The sequence below is a fragment of the Pelobates fuscus genome, chromosome 9, assembly GCF_036172605.1.
Source record: "Pelobates fuscus isolate aPelFus1 chromosome 9, aPelFus1.pri, whole genome shotgun sequence".
Taxonomy (NCBI): Eukaryota; Metazoa; Chordata; class Amphibia; order Anura; family Pelobatidae; genus Pelobates; species Pelobates fuscus.
The window spans coordinates 166,683,113-166,699,350 of NC_086325.1; the positions used below are offsets into that span (position 1 = coordinate 166,683,113).

The 16,238-nt window shown below is 44.9% G+C and overlaps 1 protein-coding gene across 1 annotated transcript in view; it reads right to left on the reverse strand.

Annotated features, from left to right (window-relative positions):
- The window catches only part of POLE3 (DNA polymerase epsilon 3, accessory subunit), a 118,700-nt gene extending 102,984 nt beyond the window's left edge, over window positions 1-15,716 (reverse strand). Inside the window, exon 1 of the mRNA XM_063431778.1 lies at window positions 15,695-15,716. The gene's annotated coding sequence lies outside the window, so the exon portion shown is untranslated. The remainder of the gene's footprint in view (window positions 1-15,694) is intronic.
- Between the last annotated feature and the right edge of the window lie 522 nt (window positions 15,717-16,238).

Sequence of the window (16,238 nt, forward strand, 5' to 3'; positions counted from 1 at the left end):
TGATGTTATATTATCAGTGCTCACCCAGCCGCCCTTGCCGTGAATAACTGGCATTAGTGATGTTATATTATCAGTGCTCACCCAGCCGCCCTTGCCGTGAATAACTGGCATTAATGATGTTATATTATCAGTGCTCACCCAGCCGCCCTTGCCACGAATAACTGGCATTAGTGATGTTATATTATCAGTGCTCACCCAGCCGCCCTTGCCGTGAATAACTGGCATTAGTGATGTTATATTATCAGTGCTCACCCAGCCGCCCTTGCCACGTATAACTGGCATTAGTGATGTTATATTATCAGGGCTCACCCAGCCGCCCTTGCCGTGAATAACTGGCATTAATGATGTTATATTATCAGTGCTCACCCAGCCGCCCTTGCCGTGAATAACTGGCATTAGTGATGTTATATTATCAGTGCTCACCCAGCCGCCCTTGCCACGTATAACTGGCATTAGTGATGTTATATTATCAGTATTTACCCAGCCGCCCTTGCCGTGAATAACTGGCATTAATGATGTTATATTATCAGTATTTACCCAGCCGCCCTTGCCGTGAATAACTGGCATTAATGATGTTATATTATCAGTGCTCACCCAGCCGCCCTTGCCACGAATAGCTGGCATTAGTGATGTTATATTATCAGTGCTCACCCAGCCGCCCTTGCCGCGTATAACTGGCATTAGTGATGTTATGTTATCAGTGCTCACCCAGCCACCCTTGCCACGAATAACTGGCATTAGTGATGTTATATTATCAGTGCTCACCCAGCCGCCCTTGCCACGTATAACTGGCATTAGTGATGTTATGTTATCAGTGCTCACCCAGCCGCCCTTGCCACGAATAACTGGCATTAGTGATGTTATGTTATCAGTGCTCACCCAGCCGCCCTTGCCACGAATAACTGGCATTAGTGATGTTATATTATCAGTGCTCACCCAGCCGCCCTTGCCACGAATAACTGGCATTAGTGATGTTATATTATCAGTGCTCACCCAGCCGCCCTTGCCACGAATAACTGGCATTAGTGATGTTATGTTATCAGTGCTTACCCAGCCGCCCTTGCCACGAATAACTGGCATTAGTGATGTTATGTTATCAGTGCTCACCCAGCCGCCCTTGCCGCGTATAACTGGCATTAGTGATGTTATGTTATCAGTATTTACCCAGCCGCCCTTGCCACGTATAACTGGCATTAGTGATGTTATGTTATCAGTGCTCACCCAGCCGCCCTTGCTGTGAATAACTGGCATTAGTGATGTTATATTATCAGTTCTCACCCAGCCGCCCTTGCTGTGAATAACTGGCATTAGTGATGTTATATTATCAGTGCTTACCCAGCCGCCCTTGCCACGTATAACTGGCATTAGTGAAGTTATATTATCAGTGCTCACCCAGCCGCCCTTGCCGTGAATAACTAGCATTAATGATGTTATATTATCAGTGCTCACCCGGCCGCCCTTGCCACGAATAACTGGCATTAGTGATGTTATATTATCAGTATTTACCCAGCCGCCCTTGCTGTGAATAACTGGCATTAGTGATGTTATGTTATCAGTGCTCACCCAGCCGCCCTTGCCACGAATAACTGGCATTAGTGATGTTATGTTATCAGTGCTTACCCAGCCGCCCTTGCCACGAATAACTGGCATTAGTGATGTTATATTATCAGTGCTCACCCAGCCGCCCTTGCCACGAATAACTGGCATTAGTGATGTTATGTTATCAGTGCTCACCCAGCCGCCCTTGCCGCGTATAACTGGCATTAGTGATGTTATGTTATCAGTGCTTACCCAGCCGCCTTTGCCTCGAATCACTGGGCAGACATTTTCTTCGACGTAGCGCCCCAATCTTTCTGGCAGAAGGTTTAGGGCCGTTTCCATGCCATTCTCCTGACAGTAAATCGCCATCTGCCCTGCGAGGACGTAGATGGACAGCACGGCACTCCATGACACCTCCGCTGGGTAACCGGGCTGCCGCTGCTGCCGTTTCCTCAGTTCCTTAAAGTTGTCGTCAATGATATTGATCAGCAAATCGCAAGCTTGATCCTCAGTCACACCACAGAAAATCCTGGGCCAACGCTTGAAAAAGAGAGGAAACTTCTGTAAAAGCTCATCTCCTGCCTGGCGCAGAGTGAGGGCGGCATCGGAAGGTGCCTGGCCCAGAACTCTTCCTGTCACATAATCTATATAATCGCAGGACAGCAAGTAGGCCTCAACCACTACCGGGTCTCTCTGAATCACACCAGCCATAAGGAAAGGAATGCAAGCTGTGACTTATTTATAGCCACGTTACCTCTAATTATATCAGCCCCCTACGCGCCCGGCCTGGATATTCAATGAGGCACAGTCTGTATAAGGGTCTACCTCCGTGGCTGAGTAATGGAGTACCTACCTTGTATACCTCTAGTTAGCGCTGCTGTATAGTTAATAATGTGTAATAATATGTTGTATGGCATGATACTGGCTGAAACATCACTGTTCTGGGACATTTTAATGTGACAAAAAGAATCTTTTATTTGATTTAGTACAGCTAGTTTTCATTTCTTCCTTTTTTTTATTATTACAAATTGCAAAACAATGTGTAAAGGGAAAATATTAGATAAATTAGTGAAGGAATGCGAACACATAACAATAGCGAAGGAATGAAATCATACAGCAATAGCGAAGGAATGAAATCATACAGCAATAGCATAGAAACATAGAATGTGACGGCAGATAAGAACCATTCGGCCCATCTAGTCTGCCCAATTTTCTAAATACTTTAATTAGTCCCTGGCCTTATCTTATAGTTAGGATAGCCTTATGCCTATCCAGGGCCGGATTAAGAGCACAGTGGGCCTGGAGCTGACAATTATGATGGGCCTAATTACAGAATCTTATCGACAGAAAACACTAAAACAGTCATACCTCCCAAGCGTCATGTATCTGATGGAGATGGTGCTGGAGGCATACTCATAGGATGCAGCTATAAGAAAACACATACTCTATGCTAATCTCTCTCTAATTTATGCTTTTATCTTTCAAGTAAATCCATACCCCCTAACAGCAGTGTCCAGTGAAGCAGGAAATCAATGGGCGGGGTAAAAGGGTGTGCCACTGGCGTGAATCACGTGACCAGACCTGCCAAAAGGGGAGAACATGCCCAAAAAGGGGGCATGTCTGTCCAACGAATTTGAAGGTCAGCCTGGCATGAATGCATGTCAGGCTGCCTGCCAATCCTGCAGGCTGTCCAACTAAGGGCATACTATGCAGGCAGCACCCTGAGCTTGACATAAATGTGTCTAATGATGCGCTCACTCCATGCTTTCTAAGGACTGTCCCCTAGCACTCGCTGGTCCACTTGTCTCCTTACCTTCTTACTAGCAGGCAGAAGTTCCTGGTATATAGTCTGAGACAGAGAAAAGGTGTATGTAGTGAGTGTAGAATAAAGGGGACATGCCACAGTGTTAGAGAGACCAACGTCTGCATTACCTAAACTAATTTTATTGTCAGCCAGTCCACACAAGTTTGTTCCCATACATCCTTCTTAAGCTTCCAAACTTAAAGGGACACTATAGTCACCAGAACAACTACAGCTTATTGTATTTGTTCTGGTGAGTAGAATCATTCCATTCAAGCTTTTTGCAGTAAACACTGTCTTTTCTGAGAAAATAACTCCACTGGCCGCTCCTTAGATGACTGTTAGAGGTGCTTCCTTGGGCAGTGCTGCCTAGTGTGCAGCACTGCCATTCAGTGTCTCCTCCCTCTGCATGCAGACACTGAACTTTCCTCATAGAGATGCATTGATTCAATTTATCTTAATGAGGAGATGCTGATTGGCCAGGGCTATGTTGGACTTGTGCTGGCTCTGCCCCTGATCTGCCTAGTTGACAGTCTCAGCCAATCCTATGGGGAAGTATTGTAATTTGCTCAGACCACCACTTCTGATGATGTCAGCAGACAGTCAGTTCACAGGCAGAGGCAGCAGCTGCAGACTTGAATACAAGTAATATTTTACTATATTTAGGGAGGCAAGAAGGGGCCAGGGTGGTGGTTTTAACATAATAGGGTCAGAAATACATGATTGTGTTCCTGACCCTATAGTGCTCCTTTAACCCCTTAAGGACCAAACTTCTGGAATAAAAGGGAATCATGACGTGTCACACATGTCATGTGTCCTTAAGGGGTTAAGCAAGAGTATGTGAAGAGTAGTTACGGTTGCCACCTTTCTTGGAAAAAAATACCAGCCTTAATCATTTGTATAATTAATTAGGTAAGCGTGACATCACATGATGTAAATCACAAGGAGTGACATCAGAGAAAATTCTACTCACAGTTTGATTCTGCTGTATAGATGGATTGCTCCCAGTGTCTCCCTGTCTCCCAGTGCCTCAGTCTCGCAAGTCACCCAGTGTCTCAGTGTCCCTATGTATCACAGTGTCAGTGTCCCCATGTCACCCAGTCCCCTAGTTTCCCAGTGTCTCAGTGTCCCCATTTCTCCCAGTGTCCCAATGTCTCAGTGTGTCCCCATGTCACTAGGATACTGGGGACACAGTGAGGCCCAGGGACACTAGAGGCCCGGGGACACTAGAGACCCGAGGACACTAGAGACCCGAGGACACTAGAGACATGGGGACACTAGAGACATGGGGACACTAGAGACCTGGGGACACTGGGAGACATGGGGACACTGGGAGACATGGGGACACTGGGAGACAGGGGGACATGGAGACATTTAGGGAAACTGGGAGACATGGGGACACTGAAACATTTGGGGACACTAAGACACTAGGGACACAGACATGGGAACACAGACACTGGGAGACTAGGGGACACTGGGAGACTAGGGGACACTGGGGACACTAGCTGGGAGACAGACACTTGGGGACATTGGGAGACATGGGGACAGTTGGGACATAGACATGGGGACACTGGGACATATAGGGACACTGGGAGACATGGGGACACTAGGCACACTGAGACACTAGGAACACAGACACTGGGAGACATGGGGACACTGAAACATTTGGGGACACTAAGACACTAGGGACACAGAGACATGGGAACACAGACACTGGGAGACTAGGGGACACTGGCTGGGAGACAGACCCTTGGAGACAATGGGAGACATGGGGACAGTTGTGGACATAGACATGAGGACACTGGGACATATAGGGACACATGGGGTCACTAGGCACACTGAGAGACATGGGACACAAACACTGGGAGACTTGGGGACACAGACACTAGGGACACTGTCTGGGGGACATGGGGACACTGGGAGACATGGGGGCATAGTGTCTCCGTGTCCCAATGTCTCAGTGTCTCCCAATGTCCCTATGTCTTACAGCATCCCCATGTGTCTCAGCATCCCCATGTGTCCAAATGTCCCCTAGTGTCTCAGTGTCCCCATGTTTTCCAGTGTCCCCAAGTGTCTCAGTGTTCCCAGGTCTCCCAGTGTCTGAGTGTCCCCTAGTGTCTGTGTCCCCATGTGTCCCCTAGTGTCTGTGTCCCCAAGTGTCTCAGTTTCCTCATATGTCCCCTAGTGTCTCAGTGTCCCCTAGTGTCAGTGTCCCCATGTTTTCCAGTGTCCCCAAGTGTCTCAGTGTTCCCAGGTCTCCCAGTGTCTGAGTGTCCCCATATGTCCCCTAGTGTCTCAGTGTCTCCATGTGTCCCCTAGTGTCTCAGTGTCCCCATGTGTCCCTGCTGCCTTTCCCCCCATCCCTCACTTACCTGAGCTGTAGAGCTGCTGTCTGGATTCTGTGCTGTGTTGCTGCTCCCCCAAGGATCAGTGAGTAGTAGAAAGAGGCAGGGATATGCTGTAACTTCCTATCCCTGCCTCTCTCCACACACAGTGACCCCTACTGGCCGGTGCTGGTATTGCAGAGTAATCTCCATTTATTCTGAGAAAAATACCTGCATTTGTATTGCCGGTATTACTGCAATACCGGCACGGCCAGGCAGCCTCAAATACAGGCTGTGCCAGTAAAATACCAGTCAGGTGGCAAACCTAAGAGTAGTGTGTAAAAAAAAAAAAAAAATTTTTTTTTTATTTTTTTTTGCATGGGCCTATTCCATGGGCCTGGGCCTGGAGCTGCAGCTCCATCAGCCCCTATGTTAATCCGGCCCTGTGCCTATCCCACGAATGCTTAAACTCCTTTACTGTGTTAACCTCTACCACTTCAGCTGGAAGACTATTCCATGCATCCACTACCCTCTCAGTAAAGTAATACTTCCTGATATTATTTCTAAACCTTTGTCCCTCTAATTTAAGACTATGTCCTCTTGTTATGGTAGTTTTTCTTCTTTTAAATATAGTCTGTTACATATCTTAGTATCGTCAGCAAAAAGACACACCTTACCATCTGCAATATCACTAATAAAAATATTAAAGAGAATGGGTCCAAGTACAGATCCCTGAGGTACCCCACTGGTCACAAGCCCAAGCTTCGAATATACTCCATTGACTACAACCCTCTGTTGCCTGTCACTCAGCCACTGCCTTACCCATTCCATAATATTGGAATCCAAACTTAAAGATTGCAGTTTATCGATAAGCCTTCTATGTGCAACAGTGTCAAAAGCCTTACTGAAATCTAGGTAAGCAATGTCTACTGCACCACCCTGATCTATAATTTTAGTTACCCAATCAAAAAAATCAATAAGATTAGTTTGGCATGATCTCCCTGAAGGGGAGGAATTAAATCATGCAGCACTAGTGAAGGAATGAAATCGTACAGCAATAGCGAAAGAATGAAATCATACAGCGCTAATGAAGGAATGCAATCATACAGCAATAGTGAAGGAATTAAATCATACAGCAATAACAAAATAATGAAATCATACATCAATAGTGAAGGAATGCAATAATAAAGCACTAGCGAAGTAATGAAATCATACAGCAATAGCGAAGGAATTAAATCATGCAGCACTAGTGAACGAATGAAATCATACAGCAATAGTGAAGGAATGCAATAATAAAGCAGTAGCGAAGGAATGAAATCATACAGCACTAGTGAAGGAATGAAATCATACAGCACTAGTGAAGGAATGAAATCATACAGCACTAGTGAAGGAATGAAATCATACAGCGCTAGCGAAGGAATACAATTATAAAGCACTAGTGAAGGAATGCAATCATACAGCGCTAGCGAAGGAATACAATTATAAAGCACTAGTGAAGGAATGCAATCATACAGCACTAGCAAATTAATTAAATCATACAGCACTAGCGAAAGATTGAAATCATACAGCACTTGTGAAGGAATTAAATCATACAGCACTAGCGAAGGAATTAAATCATACAGCAATAGTGAAGGAGTTAAATCATACAGCGCTAGCGAAGGAATGCAATCATAGAAATAGCTAAGGAATTAAATCATACAGCACTAGCGAAGGAATGCAATCATATAGCAATAGTGAAGGAATGTGAACACATAGCAATAGTGAAGGAATATGGACATACAGCACTAGTGAGGGATTGTCAACACATAGCAATAGCATATTCACATAGCAATGGTGAAGGAATGCAATCATACAGCATTAGTGAAGGAATTAAATCATACAGCACTAGCAAAGAAATGAAATCATACAGCACTAGTACAGGAATGCACTCATATAGCAATAATGAAGGAATGTGAGCACATAGCAATAGTGAAGGAATACAGACATACAGCACTAGTGAAGGAATACGCTCATACAGATCGTTTATATTAATGGCAGATCATTTATGAGTGTGCCCAAGGGTCATGGAGTTGGTAAATTACCCAGAATGCAATATGGCTGCCCTACCCACACAGTAAATGCTTCAATCGAGTTTATTGCGGATGAACGCAGAAAAATAAAAAGGATTAACATTAAAAAAAAGAAAAGAAAGAACGAGAAACAGAAATCATCTTGTCATTTGCTTAATCCTTCAACATTGATCTTCATACTTTATAATTGCTAATTATGCAAAATCAGCAAGATATAGCCCCAAGGGCAGTGCTCACTTAACTTTATTCATGTCTTTTCATGAGTTAACCTGGTGTCAGAGAGAACTACAAATGATTCAGTGCTCAGTCTATGGGGAGCTGCTGGGTTCAGTATTCAGTCTATGGCGAGCTGCAGGGTTCAGTGTTCAGTCTATGGAGAGCTGCAGGGTTCAGTGCTCAGTCTATGGAGAGCTGCAGGGTTCAGTATTCAGTCTATGGAGAGCTGCAGGGTTCAGTATTCAGTCTATGGAGAGCTGCAGGGTTCAGTGCTCAGTCTATGGAGAGCTACAGGGTTCAGTGTTCAGTCTATGGAGAGCTGCAGGGTTCAGTGTTCAGTCTATGGAGAGCTGCAGGGTTCAGTGCTCAGTCTATGGAGAGCTGCAGGGTTCAGTATTCAGTCTATGGAGAGCTGCAGGGTTCAGTATTCAGTCTATGGAGAGCTGCAGGGTTCAGTGCTCAGTCTATGGAGAGCTGCAGGGTTCAGTGCTCAGTCTATGGAGAGCTGCAGGGTTCAGTGTTCAGTCTATGGAGAGCTGCAGGGTTCAGTATTCAGTCTATGGAGAGCTGCAGGGTTCAATGTTCAGTCTATGGAGAGGCGCAGGGCTCAGTATTCAGTCTGGGGAGAGCTGCAGGGTTCAGTATTCAGTCTATGGAGAGCTGCAGGGTTCAGTATTCAGCCTATGGAGAGCTGCAGGGTTCAGTCTATGGAGAGCTGCAGGGTTCAGTGTTCAGTCTATGGAGAGCTGCAGGGTTCAGTGTTCAGTCTATGGAGAGCTGCAGGGTTCAGTGTTCAGTCTATGGAGAGCTGCAGGGTTCAGTCCATGGAGAGCTGCAGGGTTCAGTGTTCAGTCTATGGAGAGCTGCAGGGTTCAGTATTCAGTCTATGGAGAGCTGCAGGGTTCAGTATTCAGTCTATGGAGAGCTGCAGGGTTCAGTATTCAGTCTATGGAGAGCTGCAGGGTTCAGTATTCAGTCTATGGAGAGCTGCAGGGTTCAGTATTCAGTCTAAGGAGAGCTACAGGGTTCGGTATTCAGTCTATGGAGAGCTGCAGGGTTCAGTATTCAGTCTATGGAGAGCTGCCGGGTTCAGTGCTCAGTCTATGGAGAGCTGCAGGGTTTAGTGTTCAGTCTATGGAGAGCTGCCGGGTTCAGTATTCAGTCTATGGAGAGCTGCAGGGTTCAGTATTCAGTCTATGGAGAGCTGCAGGGTTCAGTATTCATTCTATGGAGAGCTGCAGGGTTCAGTGTTCAGTCTATGGAGAGCTGCAGGGTTCAGTGTTCAGTCTATGGAGAGCTGCAGGGTTCAGTATTCAGTCTATGGAGAGCTGCAGGGTCCAGTGTTCCGTCTATGGAGAGCTGCAGGGTTCAGTATTCAATCTATGGAGAGCTGCAGGGTTCAGTATTCAGTCTATGGAGAGCTGCAGGGTTCAGTGTTCAGTCTATGGAGAGCTGCAGGGTTCAGTATTCAGTCTATGGAGAGCTGCAGGGTTCAGTATTCAGTCTATGGAGAGCTGCAGGGTTCAGTCTATGGAGAGATGCAGGGTTCAGTATTCAGTCTATGGAGAGCTGCAGGGTTCAGTGTTCAGTCTATGGAGAGCTGCCGGGTTCAGTGTTCAGTCTATGGAGAGCTGCAGGGTTCAGTGTTCAGTCTATCGAGAGCTGCAGGGTTCAGTGCTCAGTCTATGGAGAGCTGCAGGGTTCAGTATTCAGTCTATGGAGAGCTGCAGGGCTCAGTATTCAGTCTATGGAGAGCTGCAGGGTTCAGTATTCATTCTATGGAGAGCTGCAGGGTTCAGTATTCAGTCTATGGAGAGCTGCAGGGTTCAGTGTTCAGTCTATGGAGAGCTGCAGGGTTCAGTGCTCAGTCTATGGAGAGCTGCAGGGTTCAGTATTCAGTCTATGGAGAGCTGCAGGGTTCAGTATTCAGTCTATGGAGAGCTGCAGGGTTCAGTGTTCAGTCTATGGAGAGCTGCAGAGTTCAGTGCTCAGTCTATGGAGAGCTGCAGGGTTCAGTATTCAGTCTATGGAGAGCTGCAGGGTACAGTATTCAGTCTATGGAGAGCTGCAGGGTTCAGTATTCAGTCTATGGAGAGCTGTAGGGTTCAGTGTTCAGTCTATGGAGAGCTGCAGGGTTCAGTGTTCAGTCTATGGAGAGCTGCAGGGTTCAGTATTCAGTCTATGGAGAGCTGCAGGGTTCAGTGCTCAGTCTATGGAGAGCTGCAGGGTTCAGTGTTCAGTCTATGGAGAGCTGCAGGGTTCGGTATTCAGTCTATGGAGAGCTGCAGGGTTCAGTATTCAGTCTATGGAGAGCTGCAGGGTTCAGTATTCAGTCTATGGAGAGCTGCAGGGTTCAGTATTCAGTCTATGGAGAGCTGCAGGGTTCAGTGTTCAGTCTATAGAGAGCTGCAGGGTTCAGTATTCAGTCTATAGAGAGCTGCAGGGTACAGTATTCAGTCTATGGAGAGCTGCAGGGTACAGTATTCAGTCTATGGAGAGCTGCAGGGTTCAGTATTCAGTCTATGGAGAGCTGTAGGGTTCAGTGTTCAGTCTATGGAGAGCTGCAGGGTTCAGTGTTCAGTCTATGGAGAGCTGCAGGGTTCAGTGTTCAGTCTATGGAGAGCTGCAGGGTTCAGTATTCAGTCTATGGAGAGCTGTAGGGTTCAGTGTTCAGTCTATGGAGAGCTGCAGGGTTCAGTGTTCAGTCTATGGAGAGCTGCAGGGTTCAGTATTCAGTCTATGGAGAGCTGCAGGGTTCAGTGCTCAGTCTATGGAGAGCTGCAGGGTTCAGTGTTCAGTCTATGGAGAGCTGCAGGGTTCGGTATTCAGTCTATGGAGAGCTGCAGGGTTCAGTATTCAGTCTATGGAGAGCTGCAGGGTTCAGTATTCAGTCTATGGAGAGCTGCAGGGTTCAGTATTCAGTCTATGGAGAGCTGCAGGGTTCAGTGTTCAGTCTATAGAGAGCTGCAGGGTTCAGTATTCAGTCTATAGAGAGCTGCAGGGTTCAGTGCTCAATCTATGGAGAGCTGCAGGGTTCAGTCTATGGAGAGCTGCAGGGTTCAGTATTCAGTCTATGGAGAGCTGCAGGGTTCAGTGTTCAGTCTATGGAGAGCTGCAGGGCTCAGTATTCAGTCTATGGAGAGCTGCAGGGTTCAGTATTCAGTCTATGGAGAGCTGCAGGGTTCAGTATTCAGTCTATGGAGAGCTGCAGGGTTCAGTGTTCAGTCTATAGAGAGCTGCAGGGTTCAGTGTTCAGTCTATGGAGAGCTGCAGGGTTCAGTATTCAGTCTATGGAGAGCTGCAGGGTTCAGTATTCAGTCTATGGAGAGCTGCAGGGTTCAGTATTCAGTCTATGGAGAGCTGCAGGGTTCAGTGTTCAGTCTATAGAGAGCTGCAGGGCTCAGTATTCAGTCTATAGAGAGCTGCAGGGTTCAGTGCTCAATCTACGGAGAGCTGCAGGGTTCAGTCTATGGAGAGCTGCAGGTTTATTTGAAGTTGTTAGTGCCTTTACTGCTTTCAAGTTAAATGTTTTTGTGCCAAGTTCTTGTTTGCCATTTGAAGTATTTTTCCAATCATTTGTATGATTTTCCTTAGCTATTATAATGTGTAACATCGGTTAAGGTGCTTATAGGGTTTTGTCTTTGTTTTTGTGTACTGATGTTGTGGTGGCTATGGTTTATGGAGTGTCCCCTTAATAGGAAGCATTTACTATATATGGAGACAGAACTGCTGCATATCTAATAAAATGTATTAATTAATTAAAGTAACACGGCTTTTATACGTATTACTAAAATAATAAAATAATAATTATAATAATAATTACTGGAATCGAACCTGTCTCCCATATAGTGTCATATCTCTTTCCAGCCACTAGATGTCTCTGGTGCTCTCCTAATGATACAAATTGCTCTTGCTGTGAACAAAGTTATTTTCTAGGCACCATAATCACTGCAGTTTAATATTCTGATTCCCGGAGTACCTGACGGTTAAAGGGTTTAACACGTTACCCGGGGTCCTCCAGCTGCCGCTCCATGACTCTACTCCAGAGAGCTGGGGGTTCCTAATCAGCAACTTCCGTTAGCTTTCCCGAGCTGAGCCCTGCAGTGCAGGTGCGATACATTAATAAGGCGGTGTCAGGGCGTCCCACCCAGTGTGAGCTAGGTTGAGTGTAGTGGTTCTGGTGCTCTTTTAATCCTCTACATCCAGTTTGTTTTCCTGGACAGATATTCGCGTTGCAGGTTGCAGATGGGAAACACACAGTATATAACAATGTTAGTATCTAGATTTCTTATACTGCAGAGCCGTAATTAAAGAGAAATCCCAAAAACCATGAATTCTACAAGTTCCACGGCAATAAACATCAGCTTTAAAAAGTGATTAATTTCCAAGGAAGATAGTGTTTGACATGGTTTTAGTTTTGTTAAACTTGACTCACTTTATCTGACTTATTATTCCCATTCCACGTGATCATTTGCTGCTAGTGTTAAAGGGACACTGTGGGCACTGTAACTGCTTCATCTCATTGAAGTTGTTATAGTGTCTGGAGTCCCCTGGTGCTGCCTTACCGTTCCCCATTAAACCGTTTATATTGTTTTAACATTAAACGAGAGTCCCTAGTAACCGCTCCCCCTCTGTGCTGCTTGGGATATTAAGGAAGTATTTGACTGTGCAGGAATGGGCAGCTGTGATTGGCTGAGAGTGTCAGCTGACCACATTCAGCCAATCACAGCTCCCATTACTGGTATGAATCGGTATGGTTAGAATGAAGTGTGTAATCTGTGCCTTAGCCACACCTCCAGTGAGAGCGGGGCTGTGGGTGGCCAGGGACACTCATTCAGTGATAAACTACATGAAAATGGTTCAATACTGAATGGAGGAATAGCGCCAGGGGACTCCAGGCACTATAACCACTTCAATGAGAGGAAATGGTTACAGTGTCCCTTTTATTTCATGAATACATTGTCATTAATTGCTCTTGCTGACTTCATATGACGGCAGTTGCTGCTGATTTCACAACAGATAGTGAACTTTGTAATGGGTTTAGTTTGAAAACATTTACCTTATTCAGCAACTTTTTTTTCCTGCAACGTGCTCCTATTATCAACTTTCCAACAATTTGTTTGAGAAAATTATATGCAGCAAGGTTTTTTTACTAAACAGCAAATTACATTTTCATTACAACTCACTGTTTGGGGTATCAATCTCAGCGACGTTGATTTGTGAAACTCGGTATCAAGGAGACCTGATGATAAAATTGTGAATTGTAGGCCAAACTAACTGAACTCAAAGAGTTTTCTAAGTTTGGCTATTTTTATGTAACTTTTAATTTTTCTACAATTTTTAATTTCTGCCCTGTATGTCAAAAAAGGCGAGTTTACATTATCGAGTTTAGTTCGTGGAACTTACTCATAGTGATTGCGCGTTGCTACAGATTGTACCTACTCCTCCCATCCTTCCCCCCTCTTCCTTTCCCACAGTCTCCCCCTCTTCTCTCTAAGTTCCTTCATCCTATCTTCTCTAACCTCTTTACGTTCATCTCCATGTGCACTAAGATAAGTCATCACTACTTTCCCTACCTGGAAGACGCCGCCCAATGAATGCTTTGGACAGTATACCACATACGTATCGATCCATTGACTTGGGCGGCGCCCACAAGTGATACGAAGTCAAAGGTATCACATAAGCTAAATAGTCTTATATATAGAACTGGGGTTCATAGGCTTTTTGGACGAGAGCCTAGGCCCGATACTCTAATAAGCAAGGGATGTATATAGGCCTAAGAGGTGTGCAGGGGATGTCCGATATTTTCTTATATTACTAAAATAAAATCCAACAAGGTGTAACTCCATACATTTTCACGCATTTATAACAACGGAACTGTTACGAGTTATGAAAACAATGGACTGATTAATATTTCTGCTCTCTTTAACATAAAGGTTTTCAATGCTATTATATGTTAATGTTCTAAGTGTTCATATATGTGATACTGTATTACCGCACTTTGTATTATCTTTTATTACTTTCACATGCCTGTGGTTACATACCTTGTAATAAATAAAGAATTAAAAAAAAAAAAAAAAAGGCGAGTTTGACGGGTGGTAAACACGGTGAGAGCTTGTGACGCTGTCTGTGTGTGATAGTTTACTAAAAGGAAATTGGGGTGAACTAAAAACTTGACTGCAAAATTTAGGACGAACGAGGAAAGGTGGTAAACAAAATCCGATACTGAAAATGTTTTATAATTTGATATTCAAAACCCCAGAAGTCACTGTGTCACAAGTGGCCGTGTGAATTAGGGTCTTATTCTGGTCTGGTCTGTAGGTAACGTAGTCTAACTATTGTATATGTTATTTAGAGGACATTTCTCATGATGCTTAGACACAGTCTGGGCCCAGATCCTGCGCAGTCTAAGTCTGCGATCAGTGATTGCTAAACTAACTATTTTTCACAAGCGCATATGAAATTGGGTGGGAAAAGAAAAATCATGAATGAAAATGGAGATTCTTTGGAACCAGTTTGATTCTATGTCCCTCGGGCAATATGAACGTGCGGTTAAAGAGCGGGCCAGTCAGCATGGACAAGTATGAGACTGAATGTGAGAGGATTGCATGGGGCCATGCTAGACTGGTAATGCAGTTAGTGTGTCTGGTGACGTGCATGGTCGTAAAGAGAGATTGCCCCCCTAGGATTATCTTACTTGGCTTCAATCAAATTTATTGGCATGCTTCACTTTATGGATTCTTTCCTCTAGGGTTCCAGATAATTAAAACGCCAAGGAAGAAACCCAGAATATCAGACGAGGTTGTGCGGCCAACAAGGGATTGGACTGTGGAGAATGTCTGTTTTCTGGCTGTTATTTGTAGGAGCAGTCTGTGGAGTTCAATGTTGACTGCAGGGCCACGGTGCAATGTTTACTGGGCAAGGGGTTTGATTACAGAGACACGAAAGGCGCTGTAAGGGCTGGGCTGTCGTCTTTAGGAGGTACAGACAGGTATTAGATTAGATTACCGGTAGATTAGATTAGATTAGGGAAAGTTCAAAAACAACGGGACAAGAGATAAACCATCGTTGGAGATATCCAATCAACTGCTTTCATCTTTGTAGCTTTCCTTGTTAAACCCAGAGAAAAATAAGGATTATATAAACCTGGAAAATTTACAGTCTGAACCTAGGTTAATATAATAAATCTCTAGAGCGATACTAATGATCTCTCGCTTTACTAGACAACTTGTTGCCTATCTAAGTGTGTAATCAGACCGTATTGTGCCAAATGCCAGTTAATGCCCTACTCTAAGTATGAGCTGGCTGTACTGTGAGACATGGACGGCTTCACACGACTGGTGCCATCACTTTTATTTTAAAGGGACAGATAAGAGGCAAACATCATTGCTATGTACTGAAGGGTTTATTGATTAAACAGTGACTGGAGGGGAATTGGATGTTAATAATAATTGCTATTGGTGTTTAATTAGTGTTGGAGGACTCCTATAGTCTAGTCCAGGGATAGGCAACCTTCGGCACACCAGATGTTGTGGACTTCATCCCCCATAATGCTCTAACACCCGTAATGCTGGCAAAGCATCATGGGAAAAACCAAAGAAAAGAAAATGTTACCTGCGCTTTTTCCTTAATCCCTATGTATATTTAGACAAATGGAGGTCATTTAGTTGCTCCAATGGCCATTGGAGGGATGCCCGCCTGCCAACGTCAAGGCAGACCCCCCCTAAGCGGGTCCTAACACTGACCCTTCAGCCTGCTTCCTTGAGCTTCTGGCAAAGATATCTCTAATGAGACAGAAAGGGGCATTTTTTATATACACCCCTTTACTTATTAACCCTTAATAGGGAACACATGGGATGGATAGCAGCATTGTAACCAGGCTGTGTGATACAAAGTAAATACAAATACAAAAAAAAAGAGAAGTCCTGCGCTTAAGCTGCAAGGACTACAACACACATCAGCCCCAATATATAGTAAAAACCAAAGAAAAGAAAATGTTACCTGCGCTTTTTCCTTAATCCCTATGTATATTTAGACAAATGGAGGTCATTTAGTTGCTCCAATGGCCATTGGAGGGATGCCCGCCTGCCAACGTCAAGGCAGACCCCCCCTAAGCGGGTCCTAACACTGACCCTTCAGCCTGCTTCCTTGAGCTTCTGGCAAAGATATCTCTAATGAGACAGAAAGGGGCATTTTTTATATACACCCCTTTACTTATTAACCCTTAATAGGGAACACATGGGATGGATAGCAGCATTGTAACCAGGCTGTGTGATACAAAGTAAATAC